The 13,254-nt window shown below is 49.2% G+C and overlaps 1 protein-coding gene and 1 non-coding gene across 3 annotated transcripts in view; both read right to left on the bottom strand.

Annotated features, from left to right (window-relative positions):
• The window catches only part of COL4A2 (collagen type IV alpha 2 chain), a 201,558-nt gene that overhangs the window by 91,486 nt on the left and 96,818 nt on the right, over nucleotides 1-13,254 (bottom strand). The window lies entirely within an intron of this gene.
• LOC114673631 (small nucleolar RNA U13) lies at nucleotides 1,620-1,723 on the bottom strand. Its single transcript, XR_003724404.2, has one exon. It is a non-coding gene; the product is annotated as a small nucleolar RNA U13 (small nucleolar RNA).

Raw genomic sequence — 13,254 nt, 5'->3', positions numbered from 1 at the left:
CTGGTATTCTTAGGTCATCTTCACACCCAAGAGCATGGCATGATTCACGGCCGAGATGGTGTGCTCCTACTGCACCATGTGCCTGCCATTACCCCATGCACCTCTGCAGGTAGTAAGCAGCTAACAGCCCCGCAGAGTCTGCCCCAGGTGGAAGCAGAGAGGAAAGGTGTGTGGGCAGCTTTCCAAAGGCGGGCTCCCGGTGAGGTGAGCAAGCAGGCCGCCTGTCTTCCAGGGTGACTGCTCAGTATCTGTGGCACAGCCCAAGGACAGGACCAAAAGTTATATCTATTTTGCATTTAGACTGAAAAGCAGTCTATATGTATGAGAGAAAAACATTCTTGGAGTTAGCATTATATTGAATTGGTTCTGCTATGATAAAACAAGCAACCACCACATTGGCCAACTAAGAAAAAAGGTTATGAGCCAAGGGTGGAGCGGTGGGCATGGGGAGGGGGTTTGAACTGGCTGTGATGTACAGCTTTTTTCCCCTCTTATCTTTATTTGAAATGTTCCTGAATAGGACATGCTTTAAATAGAACACCTTTTCTGTTGTTAGAAAATGCTTGATAACCACCATTGTCCTCCTTCTCCTTTGGCTACTGCCTACTTATCTGTTATTTTAGTTTGACTTCGTTTTCTTCCTCCTTTAAAAAATATTTTATCTTTTAATTTACATATAATAAAATTCACATTTTTGGTGTGTTATTTGGTGTGTCGTTAATAAATGCAGAGTTGTGTAGCCACCACTATTAGCAAGAGACAAAAAAGCTCCATATCAACCCACAGTCTGGGTGCTGCCCCTTTGTCATCAAATGCTCCCTTCGCCAAACCTCGGTCCATCCCTCATGTTTCTCCCTCCATGTAGTCTGCCTTTTCTAGACACTCACAGAAATAGAACCATACAGTGTGCAGTCTTGAGCCTGGCTCCTTTCACTTAGCACAATGCATTTGAGATTCACCTAGCGTGTTGCTGCTACAGAAAGACAGGGGAAAAAGATAATTAACAAAAAAAATCCTACCATACAGAAACTAAAGAGAAACACGGCTCCAAAGTTCTTACCTAGAGTATAGATTCATTTTATTATTTCTTTCTCATACATTATGATACAAAAACAACCTTTGTCTTCCTTAATACGCAAACATGAGCCTCATTCCCTAGCAAGAGTCTTATAGATTACAGACAGTGATAGCCATTTGAAATTAGACCAAGACAGTATCACTTTTCACATTTACATCTCCGCTCTTTGCATTGATAACCGATTACTTTCCCAAAGGCTTCATAAAATGTTGGACTTGGAAGGGACCTCAGAGAGCATCTGGGGCGTCTGAGAGAGATCGGGGGTCAGCAGCTTGAGAGTCGCCTGGGGGCTCATTAGCAATCAGGGCGCTTGGGCCCTCTCCCGTCCTGAATTTTAACAGGGTTCCGGGTGATCATTCTGAAGTGGTCCCTGTCCCAGGACTGGCCTGGGCTGGCCGCCAAAGTACCAACTACGGGGAGTCTCAGTCTCAGACCTTGTGAATTTTCTGGTCTAGCAGTTTGGGAGTCAAGGGAAGGAGCCTGGGAAGAATTTACATACGTATTTTTCTTTTTGCTTGTTTTTTTCTTTTTAAGTTTTTCATGTGAGATGGGTCATGTGCTGACATCTTAACAAATTTTGAGAGAGGCATGTCTCACACATGAGTGTGAACGCCCCGGCATCATGCTGATGACCCACAAAAGGACAGGGAATTTATATATATGTAATACATATTTTTTGAGTCAGGGTTTTGCTGTTGCCTGGCTGGACTGCAGTGGCATAATCATAGCTCACTGCAGCCTCAAACTCCCGGGCTCAAGCCATCCTCCTGCCTCAGCCTCCCAAAGTGTTGGGGTTACAGGCATGAGCCACCCCCCAGTCAGGAACTGATGTTTTCGACAAGGCCCCCAAGCACTTCAGATTCACAGGCAGGTTTGGGAGCCACAGAGTGTGTCTAATTGTCACGTAGACAGGTGAAGGGACAGCCCCGAGAGATGAGCCTCTCACCCACAACACCTCGACCCAGTGGGGCTCTGCATGCAGCAACACCTGCTTCCCACGCCCCGAGGGTCCCACGTCACGGTCCGGGCTGCTCCCCACAGCTGAGCACCGCCGGCTCATGTCTCATTTGTGAAGGGAAGGTGGGGGCGGGGGGCTCTGAGAGCCCTGTCTGCTTTGCCCCCAAGCCACCGTGTCAGCTCTGCAGGCTCTGCGAGTCACCACACCCCACCCCGCCATGGCCTTCGGGGTTTTTTGTCCCCTGCTGCCCTGGCACACCCCTTCCCATGCTGGCACAGTGTGCTCCACGCTCCAGTCTGCTAAGTGCCTAGCGGTTGGGCCAGTTTTTCTGGAACCTGGGGGCCATGGCACACTCAGACCTCACTGCCTGCGGCTCTCAAGGGCATGAGAGGATGTGACTCAAGCGCGGGCTCTCTGGGGGCATCTTCCCCTCCTCACAACTGGAGGAGGCGGCCAGAGCTCCTTCCCCAAGGCACACTGCAGGGCACTGCCACGTTACATCTCTGTACCCACATTTCATGTGGGACTGCGAGGCCCTTGGAGGTAGGGACCATTCCACATTCACACTCTGTCCCCAGCATCTCTTGCAGGATTTGACACACAGAACACACTCCATGTGCTGCCTGTAAAACACATGCATTATGGCACTGCTATTTACCCCCTCTGCCTGGCTCCAAAATTCATGTTCTTTCCACATGGAATCTTCTATTTTTAGACCACATTTCTGACCATTATAATGACTTCCCAATTTCTGAAGTCGAGCATCAGCAGTTCATGCCATGGAGGACTTACCCTCTCCTTTGGTCCCCCCCACCCTCCATTCAATTCCTTCATTCACCTTCATCTACGGGAAAACATCATCCACAATCTCAACTCTTCTCTGAGCCCTGTGTCCGCCCAGTGGAATTTCTGATTGTTCGTTCCACCAGATGATCTGGTTTTATCACCTGCATTATCAGGGAGAATGTTTTCCAGGCCTCTCAAGTGGAGTCATAAAAAAGGAGACCACCAGACTTGTTTGTGGAAAGGAGGGCTGGGTCAGTGAGGCCCGCGCTCAGCATCTGATTAGATAAATCAGACCATCTGCTGGGATCCCGATAGAAAATGAGGCAAGGGCTCTGGAATGCCAGGACTCCCTCCTCCAGATTTAGTTCTGGTAATATTTGAACCAAGTGTTTTGAGGACAACTGTCAGTGATAAGCCAGACCTGCGTAAGCAATTCAGGGCAGCTACTGTGACTCAAGGGCTTAAAGGTTATGGAGGAAAGGGGTGAGTTTGCCAATGTAGGTCTGTGAGAAAGCTATAAAAGGAAGATGTTTAATGCTTACTGAATGTCTCTGTTTTAAAATCAGATTTCAACCTTATGTCCAAAAAAGACACGTTTTTGTTTGGTCTTTTTACCGTTCCTGTGCCGGGGTATGAGGGCAGCAGACTCGTAGTGACGTGCAGTCCTGGTGGTGAACACGAGGTGGCAGGCGGTAGCATCCACCGGCCCTTGGCTGGAGGCACAGATTTGCAAGCGGCAGTGATGTCAAAGATTTTGAGATTGTTTTGGGTTACAGTGACTCATCTCGGTGGGAGAGAGGGCAGCTCCCTCATTTGTCATGGGGAGCTCATGTCCCATGGGTAAAGTCCTGACTGCAGAGCTCCAAACATGTCAAAAGAGCACATCAAATTCCATTTTCCTTTCTACAGGGTGGTTGAACAAACTCAGTCACTGATTTGTTCAACGATTCCCTTCCCTTTGACTTGCTTAAAGGAAGGTGTTCCAAATTTGTGTACTGGCGGACCTGTTAGACCCAGCCCATCGCAGAGGTCCATGAGACAGTGTTTCAGGTTATCAGCTTTGGCCCCTGGTTGGGACTAAGCTATAACAGCAGCTGACATTTTCAGGCTCTAGAGCGGTTCACTGTTTGGAGCACTTTCCAACAGTCAGCCTATGGAATCCTCACAAAGAAACGTCTACGAGGTAGGTACTGTCATTGTACCCATTTTATGGGTGAGGAAACTGAGGCACAGAGAGGTTTGGGCCATTCGGCTGCCATATAAAAGAGAGGATTCATATGGGGCTTTTCAAGAGTTCCATAGGGCATTGTCATCCACATACAGAATTCCCTTGAGGAACAGACCTGACTTTAGATTCTGAATATATCTTTTCCACTGATCTTCCTGAAGCGGGAATTAAGCCAAAAGTAGATGGACAAATTGTCTGTGAAAATAAACAATGTATGCCTGGGGTTCGTGGAAATCCATACAAAACCAAGCCAGCCACAGTCCTGCAAAGGTGATTTAAGAACATTGCTTCTCTGCTTTAACCCTACCCTGCTCCACTGTAGCCATTTCATGGCTCATTAATCCCCTTCCCTGCTACAGAGTGATGGGTAGAAAAAGAAGGTGAAACCCAAACAAGTCATTTCTGTTACTTTTTAGCAACGCCGGTCAAAAGGTATGCAGAGGAGGCCCCTGGAGCTGCAGGCTAATATTCTGAAATATTAACACACTCCAGGGAAATCTTTAGACATAACCTATGCTTTCTCTAGCTTCTCTGAACAGATTCGTTGTTGAAAACAGGCTGCATTAGGAAGATTTTCTAAACAGCTGTGGAGTTCTGCATGCTAAAAAGGTTGGCTGGTTAAGCATATTATGAAGCAGCGTTTAGCTGGACCTTGGAGAGGACGAGCTGTGTGTTCCAGGGGAGTTGTGGGAAATCAGGAGGCCACCTCGTGGAGGTACAGGTTCCTCAGGAGAAGGCTGTTGTGGCTGAGAAGACCTGTAGGGAGGCCTGGGTGCTGACCAGATAGGAGCTGGGATGAGACACGGGAGACAGTGGTAGAAGTCCCCGCAGTGACCCCACAGGCGGTGAGCGAGGGCTTAAGAACATCGGGAAGAAGGCAGCTGAGAGCAGAAAAGGGCAGAATGGTGGCCATCAGGTTTGTGAACAAACCGAAGTGATTTAACACTGGTCAGTTAAACACGGATTCACGGGATTTGGAGCCCCGTGCGGTCAAGAAGGAAGAGTACGGATTTGAAGTGCAACCTCGGTTGAATCCCAGCTCTGCCAGTTCTATGACCACAAGCAAGTCACTGCCCTTCCCCGAGCCTCAGTTTCTTTATTTGGGAAATGGAAATATTCACTGATATCACCTGGTTGGGTTTTCTAGGAAAGGACTGACGTTACTGTTAAATCAGCTCTAATTATCTTTCCACCAGACGGAAGAAAGATGTCACTGTTTTGATTTCTGAAGAAACCAAACTGATGTAACAGTAACATCAGTGACATATTTTGTCGTGAAGAAAACACAAGGGTGTGTCAGTGGCTTCGAATCTGACGTCAAGAAGAAAAGGAAAGATAGGGGAGAAGAAGAACAGGTGCCGGGGACCATGTATGAATGGGAAGGTTTTAGGGAGGTGCCATACGATAGCACCAGTGGCAGAACCCCACACATCAGATGGTGAACTTGGAGTCCATGTCACTGAACACCAAGGGGCTGTCCGAGAACAGAGTCTCCCAGCGATCAGAATTATGTCTGTTTACAACCAGAAGACACTCTCAGGATGTCAGCAGGAACCTAAGGTATCTAAACATACATTTGGCTGTGAACATGCGAAATTATAAGCTTGGCAACAACGCCTAGAGAAAAACCTGGGCTGACTTTGAGTGTGATGACTTCAAGCCCTGCGAGGGGACAGAGGACGTGGCCCGTGAGTGGTTCAACAGCCTGGTTTCTTGCTCACGGATGTCTCACGCTCCGTGTTGCCTTGAAGCTTGGTGTGAGGAAGGTTAAATGGCGGTGAGTAAAAGCCAGATCCCAGTTCGGTCTTCCTCATCTCTGTCTTTAAAGGTATCTAATATTTTGGAAATCACCTCTCTAGGAATTTGTGCAAAGCTACTGTCCACAGTAACACCGAGTGTCTGATGCTGGTCCTGGAGCCACTGGCTACCAGGGCCACTTGATGGCCCTAACGCTGGCCCTGGGACGGGGTGTATGTGTGGGCCGGGTTTCACCACGCTGGGGTTTATTGTCTGTCATCTCTCTGGTTAACAAAGGGCTGGTGCTATCTGGACATCCTGTGCTCCCCTTAAGACTCCCCGGTTTGGAAGGATTATTTGGGCGAATGCTGAACAGACATCCGCAATTAAAAAAAGAACAACAAACCGCAAGAAACTGATCTTTCTTCAGTCTGGTGGAAAGATAATGCATGGCCCATTTGTCCAGACATGAAGCCTGGGGTTCTGGGTAAGAGGAAACCAAGTGACATTAACGTCCATTCCAGAGAAGTGACTCAGCTGGCGCCCTGTTCTCATGACACAGGCGAAAACAGCCTCCAGAACACTGGTTCTTCCCAACGGCACTTGTTAAAAGAGAAATCAACAGCAGTTTTCATCCACGAAATAGAAGGCAACAATGGAGTGCAGCCGTGCTGCGCCCGATATGCTTCTTGCGCATTTGGTGTTCGCAGAGGTGTAGCGGCAGCAGCGCAGACCACCAGAGATGCACATGGTTCATTAGGCAGCAAGGAGCATTATGGGGAGAGGGAAACTAGAGACCTAGGGTGGGTCTGCACTGATCACGGTACATTCTTGCTTTCTTTGGGGTTGGAATATCCATATTGTGATTTACCCGCCACAGCCTGAGTGGTCAGCTTTGTAGTAAGATTATTCCCAGAAATCTTCACCCATGATGTTTTTGTGAAATTTTGGTGCAAGAATGTGTGTATATGTGTGCATGTGTATATGTGTGTGCATGTGTATATGTGCGTGCATGTGTATATGTGCATATGTGTATATGTGCATGTGTGTGTACATGTGCATGTGTATATGTGCGTGTATGTGTGTGCATGTGTATATGTGCGTGTGTGTGCGTGTATGTGTGCATGTGTGTGCATGTGTATATGTGCATGTGTGTATGTGTGCCTGTGTGTGTGCATGCGTGTGTATGCGTGCATGTGTATATGTGTGCAGGTGTATATGTGCATGTGTGTATGTGTGCCTGTGTGTGTGTGTGCACGCATGTCATGTGGCTGTTGTGATCTTCTGTTCTCATTATGACCTGAGTTTGTCTCACTGTGAATGTGCTGTTCAGCCAGGCAGGAGCAATGCTGCAAGGATGTTTGGAGCTTTCTCTCTGTGTCCACGCCCGGCCATATGAAAGGCCTTTCACACCAACACATTCTGCTTCCTCACTCCTAAAGGATCCATGACCCCGACGATGGCCAGAGGGCGGCCGTGCATGCCTGGAACTTTGGATACACTGCAGTGGCAACACCTCTCACATTGGACAGGAGCGGGAGAAGGGGCAGAACTTGGGGATGGTGCAGCCAACTATCCTGCCCTCACATCCCAGAGTGCGGGTTCACTCTCTTTTCGGGAAGCATGTGATGGGGGAAATTTTTCTGTATTCAAATAGAACCTGGACATATTCCAAAGCCATTTCCTGCCCGCCATTCACACCATGGCAAGCTGGTTTCTGGCCTGACACTCTTCTCCAAGGGTCTGCAACGCCACCATCCCCAGCTGTGAGGGCACCTCCCCGCCCTGGGGACCCTTGTGGTCCCAGCACGGCTGCCTTCCCTCCCTCCTGGAATGGGCTCCCCTGGTGGCCACAGACCCGCCTGGGTTTCTCCTCACACCTCTGGCCCCTTCCTGATTCCTGTTCTGCTGAACGTCGGAGTTTTGCTGCTCTCTTTCCCTCTGAACTCATTAGGTGGGATGCCTCATTCACACCAAGCAGCTTCAGTGAACGCTCAGAGGCAGACGGCTCCTTCCTCCCTCCTGGATGCCTCTGATGAGAGGGTCTAGAGATACTTTAAACTCAGCAGGTTTCAAGTTGAACTTCTTACCTCATTTCCTCCAACCTTGCTCTCAGCAAAACTCCAAAAAACAGAAACAACCCCCCTTTCCTTCTCTGCTCCTTAACTCAGTGAATTGCAAGGCCCTTAAGCCGGGCTTCAGAACCTGACATGGGGGAGACACTGCTGACCCCCGTCCTCACACTGCACTGGGAGGGCACTGATTCCAATGGGCTTTCTGCCAAGCGTCTCCGGAGTCTGTCGTTTCCTCTGCATTCCCAGCACCTCCTTCCTGGCTCTGGACTTCCTCCTTACTTGCTTGCATTAACTCTGGAATCGCCTCCGCGTACCCCACCCCCCTGCACCCTCATGCATCCCCTCTCTTAGCTGCCTTCATTCAAATTCTGAAATCCAACGGTGCTCTCCAATTCCTTTCTAATGTAAAAACATGAAGGCCCCTCTGCTCCCTGCAGAGTGAAAGCGGGGCGGGTGGGTGTGATGCCCAGGCCTCCCGGTGCTGCCTGTGCCATGGGGCGGGTGGGTGTGATGCCCAGGCCTCCCGGGGCTGCCTGTGCCATGGGGCGGGTGGGTGTGATGCCCAGGCCTCCCGGGGCTGCCTGTGCCATGGGGCGGGTGGGTGTGATGCCCAGGCCTCCCGGGGCTGCCTGTGCCTTGGGGCGGGTGGGTGTGATGCCCAGGCCTCCCGGGGCTGCCTGTGCCATGGGGCGGGTGGGTGTGATGCCCAGGCCTCCTGGGGCTGCCTGTGCCATGGCTTTCTAGGTGCAGCTCCTCTCTACCCTGCACTCTGGTGGCTGGCGCCCGCATCCATGGTCCCTTGCTGTGTCTGCTGACATCTCCACAGCTGTGTGGCGCTCTCCTCGCTACGCTGGCCTTTCCCGCGTTCCTCCTGGTGAACTGAACTGAGGCATCATTATTCCTCGCTCATTCTTCAGTGTCCCAGGAGGGAGCTTCTCCAAGCCCTCTCCTGCAGGGGTGGACTCTCCCACACCCGCTTTCCCACCAGCGCGGTGCAGTGCTGCCCTGGGCCAGAGAGAGTGCTCGTGAAGGGCTGGTTTCATGGTCAATGCAACTAAATATCGATTATTTGAAATTATCTCCTTCATCCCACTGGGTTTATATCACAGAGATTCCCAGCACCATGGAGAAGCATTGCCTCACAGCTGCCCTGCCCTCTTCCCTGGGAAGGCAATCGGGGTGGGCTGCGTGGATACCAGCCACCTTTTGCAGGATGAGCCCCAGGAGCAGGAGACCCTGCTGGGCCCCTGAAGGCATAAGGGGAGCAAGGCAGACTCCGGTCCTCTACCTTGCAGCCCGCAAGATTCAATTCCTCACAGTTTACCAGTCCTCAAGTGTTTAGTAATCACCAAAGGAATTAGGACTGCTGCCAAGGAGACATACACACACACGCACAGATGTATACATGTATACTTCTTAAATTTAGAAGTGTGAAGAATAGGTAACGGAGAAAAGACATGAGAGAGAACAAAATGTATGAATTCTATTAGAAGTTAACTTCTGGCACTGTAGTAGGAAAGGCATCTCGGCTAATGTATAAATTACCAAGAAAAAAAAAAAAGTCCCACTAAAAAAACCAGGTACTCACATCTAAATTTCTAATTAAATTACAATTACTTTCGAAGCTCATCCCCCACAGAGAAACTTCCGCTGGGATGTGCTCTAGGATAGACCTGAGTTTTGCTTCTACTGGAGCCGGTCATGCAAGAGTGAGAGGTGTCCGTTTGCAAACAGAACTGCATGCAGGGTACTGCTGTGAATATACTGACATGCTCCTGCTTCTGCCGTCACCTCCTGAAGACCAGACAGCCTGTGAACCTTGATGTGTATTTCCAGTCCTGTGCAGGGCTCTCAGCCTGGGACTGCTTGGGGACTACACCTCGCCCACTTCTCCCCGCATCCGCATCGATGAAGGAAGCCATCAGTGACCGTAGGGGCAGCAGATCAGCTTCTGCAGGCCTCTCCAACATTTCTCTGATTTCTGACAGTCCGCTGGTTATGAATGACAATGTACTATCTGGTTTACATTTGGGAATTATGGTGAATGCTGTCATAGAATTTACTGGCTGCTCAGTTTGGCAGTGATTTCTTTGAGCCAAATATTACTTTGTCATGTAAGACAGTAGCACTTTCTTGGAAGCTGTGGATGTGACGTGCCAGGAAAGAATCCAGGCGGCAGACACTTGATCACTGCAAGAGCGGCCATAGCTTCCCCCGATCGTGATTCATCAGAAAATGACCTTCAGCCACAAATGTGCTTCATTTTTTTCAGTTGTTCTTCACTCACCTTCCCAAGCTCATTCCCAGAGACCCCAAAAATGTGCTGCTGGGCTGATACCAGCAGGTTCCTGGGATGCTGGCTTAGAATCCACTGAGCAGCACTGAAACCAAGGCCACCTGCTAGTGGGCAAAGGACATGAGTCACTCTCCCCTCTTAGAAGACCCCAGAAACCAAAAACCAAGGGAAAAAGTGAGCTGACTTCGATTAATATATAAATTGTTCAATATGTAAGTTGTCCGTACCTGCAGCTACCACCTCTTCACAAAAAGGGCAACTCAACCACGTTCACCTCCACAGAGCCAAGATCAGGTGAATGGGCCTGGACTGTGGGGCCATTCACATCCTCCAGCCTCTCCCCCTGCCTAACTTGGAGGTCCCCTCCTGGTATAAGTTCTATGCCCTTCTAGGAAAACGTTGGGTGATGGAGAAGGGTCTGGGAGCGGAGCAGAAAGCCAGAAGGGGCAGGAAGGGGGAACCCTGCTCTCATGCTCCTGGGGTGGGGCCCGCGGGTGGGTCCCACACCGGGACCCACTAGTGGACGTTTCCTGGGACACAGACTCAACCCAGGTTTCCAATGGCCTTGTCTAACACATCATGAGTCCCACCCTTCCCGAACCTCCACGATATCCACCAGCGTCTATTTTGTGTTGGTCCATTTCCCAGCCATAGTTCACCTGTTGACCTCTGAAATAATCTGCTGCGTTTGGATTTTACATGGATTTTCTAAAACGTTTCTCTCTAGCCCAGCTCTCCCTCCAGGTACCACCCTCTTCTTCTTCTCTCTTCCCAGCATGTTTTAATTTTATTTATTTCTTTATTTAATTCTGAGACAGTGTCTCAATCTGTCACCCAGGCTGGAGTGCAGTGGCACGTTCACAACTCACTGTAACCTCAACCTCCTAGGCTCAAGCGATCCTCACTTCTCAACTACCTGAGTAGCTGAGACTACAGGCATGCACCATCATGCCTGGCTAATTTTTTTGGATTATGTTGCTTACTTAGGCTGGTCTTGAGCTTCTGAGCTCAAGTGATCCACCTGCTTCAGCCTCCCAAAGTGCTGGCATTACAGTCATGAGCCACCACGCCCAGCCCCAACTCATTTTAAAGATGGTGTGGATTCTACCTTCGTCTCCCAGAGGCACTGGGTCCTGTGGACCACTCCCTCCTCCTAACCTCCTCTTTCTCTGGGAGACCTGCCTGTGGCTCCTTTCCTGTCTATCTACTTGGTCTTCATTTTCTTTTCAGGGGTTCCTTCCTGGACTGCCTAATCAGTACTATTTCTCAGACCCACCTCCCTGGTCCTGGTCTTCTTCTTACACACACTCAGCAATGGTGGGTCCATATGGGGACCCTCCGGTGAGCCGTGGTGGCTCCTCCTTGTTGTATTATACTCCCGGCACCTCCCTGTTGGCCTAGCACAAGTCATGCCTTGTGTCTTAGCTGGGAACAGCCTCCTGGCCTCCCCCTGCCAGGCAGTGAATTCTGAGAGAGTAGCTGCCTGATACAAGTCTGCACTCCCAGCCCATATCACAGAATCCTTCACACAGTAGGTCTCAGCATGTTCGCTGAGTATATGAATGATTGGAACACACTGATTTTTATAAGTCTGGTATTGTAGAGGAGTAGCAGAACCTTCAAATATGAGTCTGCATCTAAATAGCTCAATTGACCCAGAAAGTTTACCTTAAAAAGGCAATGAGCATGACTAAAATAAATCTAAATACATCATACTTACATTATTTGCTAGCTTTTACTCCTTTGTTTTGAGCAATAACTGCTGTGGTCTGAATGTTTGTGTCCCTCCAAAATTCATGAGTAGAAATCTGATCCCCCAGTGTGTTGGCATTAAGAGGTGGGGACTTCGGAAGGTGAGTAGGTCCTGGGGGTACAGCCCTGGTGAGTGGAATTAGTGCATCTCTCAAAGAAGCCCAAGGGAGCCTGTTGTCCCTTCTGTCATGTGAAGACAGAGCATCAAGGTGCCATCTATGAAGCAGAGAGCCCTTACCAGACACCAAATCTGCTGGTCACTTGCTCTTCAACCTCCTAGCCTGCAGAACTATGAGCAATAACACTCTGTTGTCATCCATCACCTACACTTAAGGTATTTTTGTTATAGCATGAACTATGAATGGACTGAGACAGAAATTGGTACTAAAAGTAGGGTGCTGGGGTAACAAATACTTAAAAATGTAAAAGTGGCTTTAGAACTGGGTAATGGGTAGGGTCTGCAATAATTTGGAGGTATGTGCTAGAAAAAAATCTACATGGCCATGAACAGAACCTTAAGGGTGATTCTGATGAGGGCTCCGAAGAAGAGGGGGGGCTGTAGAGAAAGCTTCAACCATCTTAGAGATTCCCTAACTGGTAATGATCAGAATGTTGGTAGAAATGTGGACAGGAAAGGCCATTCTGATGAGGTTTCAGAAATAAGGAGTATGTTACTGAAAACTGAAGGGAAGGCCATCCTTGTCACAAAGCAGCAAAGAATTTGGCTGAATCATGCTCATCTTCTTGTGTTTTGTGGAAGGCAGACTTCTGAGTCATAAAATGGGATATCTGGCAGAAGAAATATCTAAGCAAAGTGAGGGTGTGGCACAACTTTTCTTGACTGCCTATAGTAAAGTGTAAACAGAGAGAAACAAATTAAAGATGGAATTTATCAAGAAAAAGAAAGCAGAACTGAAAGATTTAGAAAATTCTTAGACTGGCCAGGTAGTAGAAAAGTAGAAAACATGTTCAGGAGAGAACATCGAGATTGTAGTAAAGCAAACATTTGATAAAGAGATGAGTATGGTGGAAGGAAGCCAGATGCTGCTCATCAAGACAACTGAAGAAGGACCTCCGGAGGCAATCTTTGGGGCTGCCCCACACATCTTAGGTCCAGAATGTCAGGACCTTGGGGCCAGAACAATTTCAAGTCTCTGCTCCCTGCAATCGGGTGCAGTGCTCAGCTGCCCCAGCTATGGCTCCAGTGGGTCCAGGTGCAGATCAGATGGTCTCTCTGGAGGACACAGGCAGGAAGCCTTGGTGGCCTCCACAAGGTGCCAACTCTGCAGGCACACAGAGTGTAAGAGCTGTGAGACTGTGGCCACCTCCACCCAGCTTCCAAGG

Source organism: Macaca mulatta, chromosome 17, assembly GCF_049350105.2.
Source record: "Macaca mulatta isolate MMU2019108-1 chromosome 17, T2T-MMU8v2.0, whole genome shotgun sequence".
Taxonomy (NCBI): domain Eukaryota; kingdom Metazoa; phylum Chordata; class Mammalia; order Primates; family Cercopithecidae; genus Macaca; species Macaca mulatta.
The sequence above is the reverse complement of the archived record's forward strand: the minus strand, read 5'-3'. Positions and strand labels throughout refer to the sequence as shown.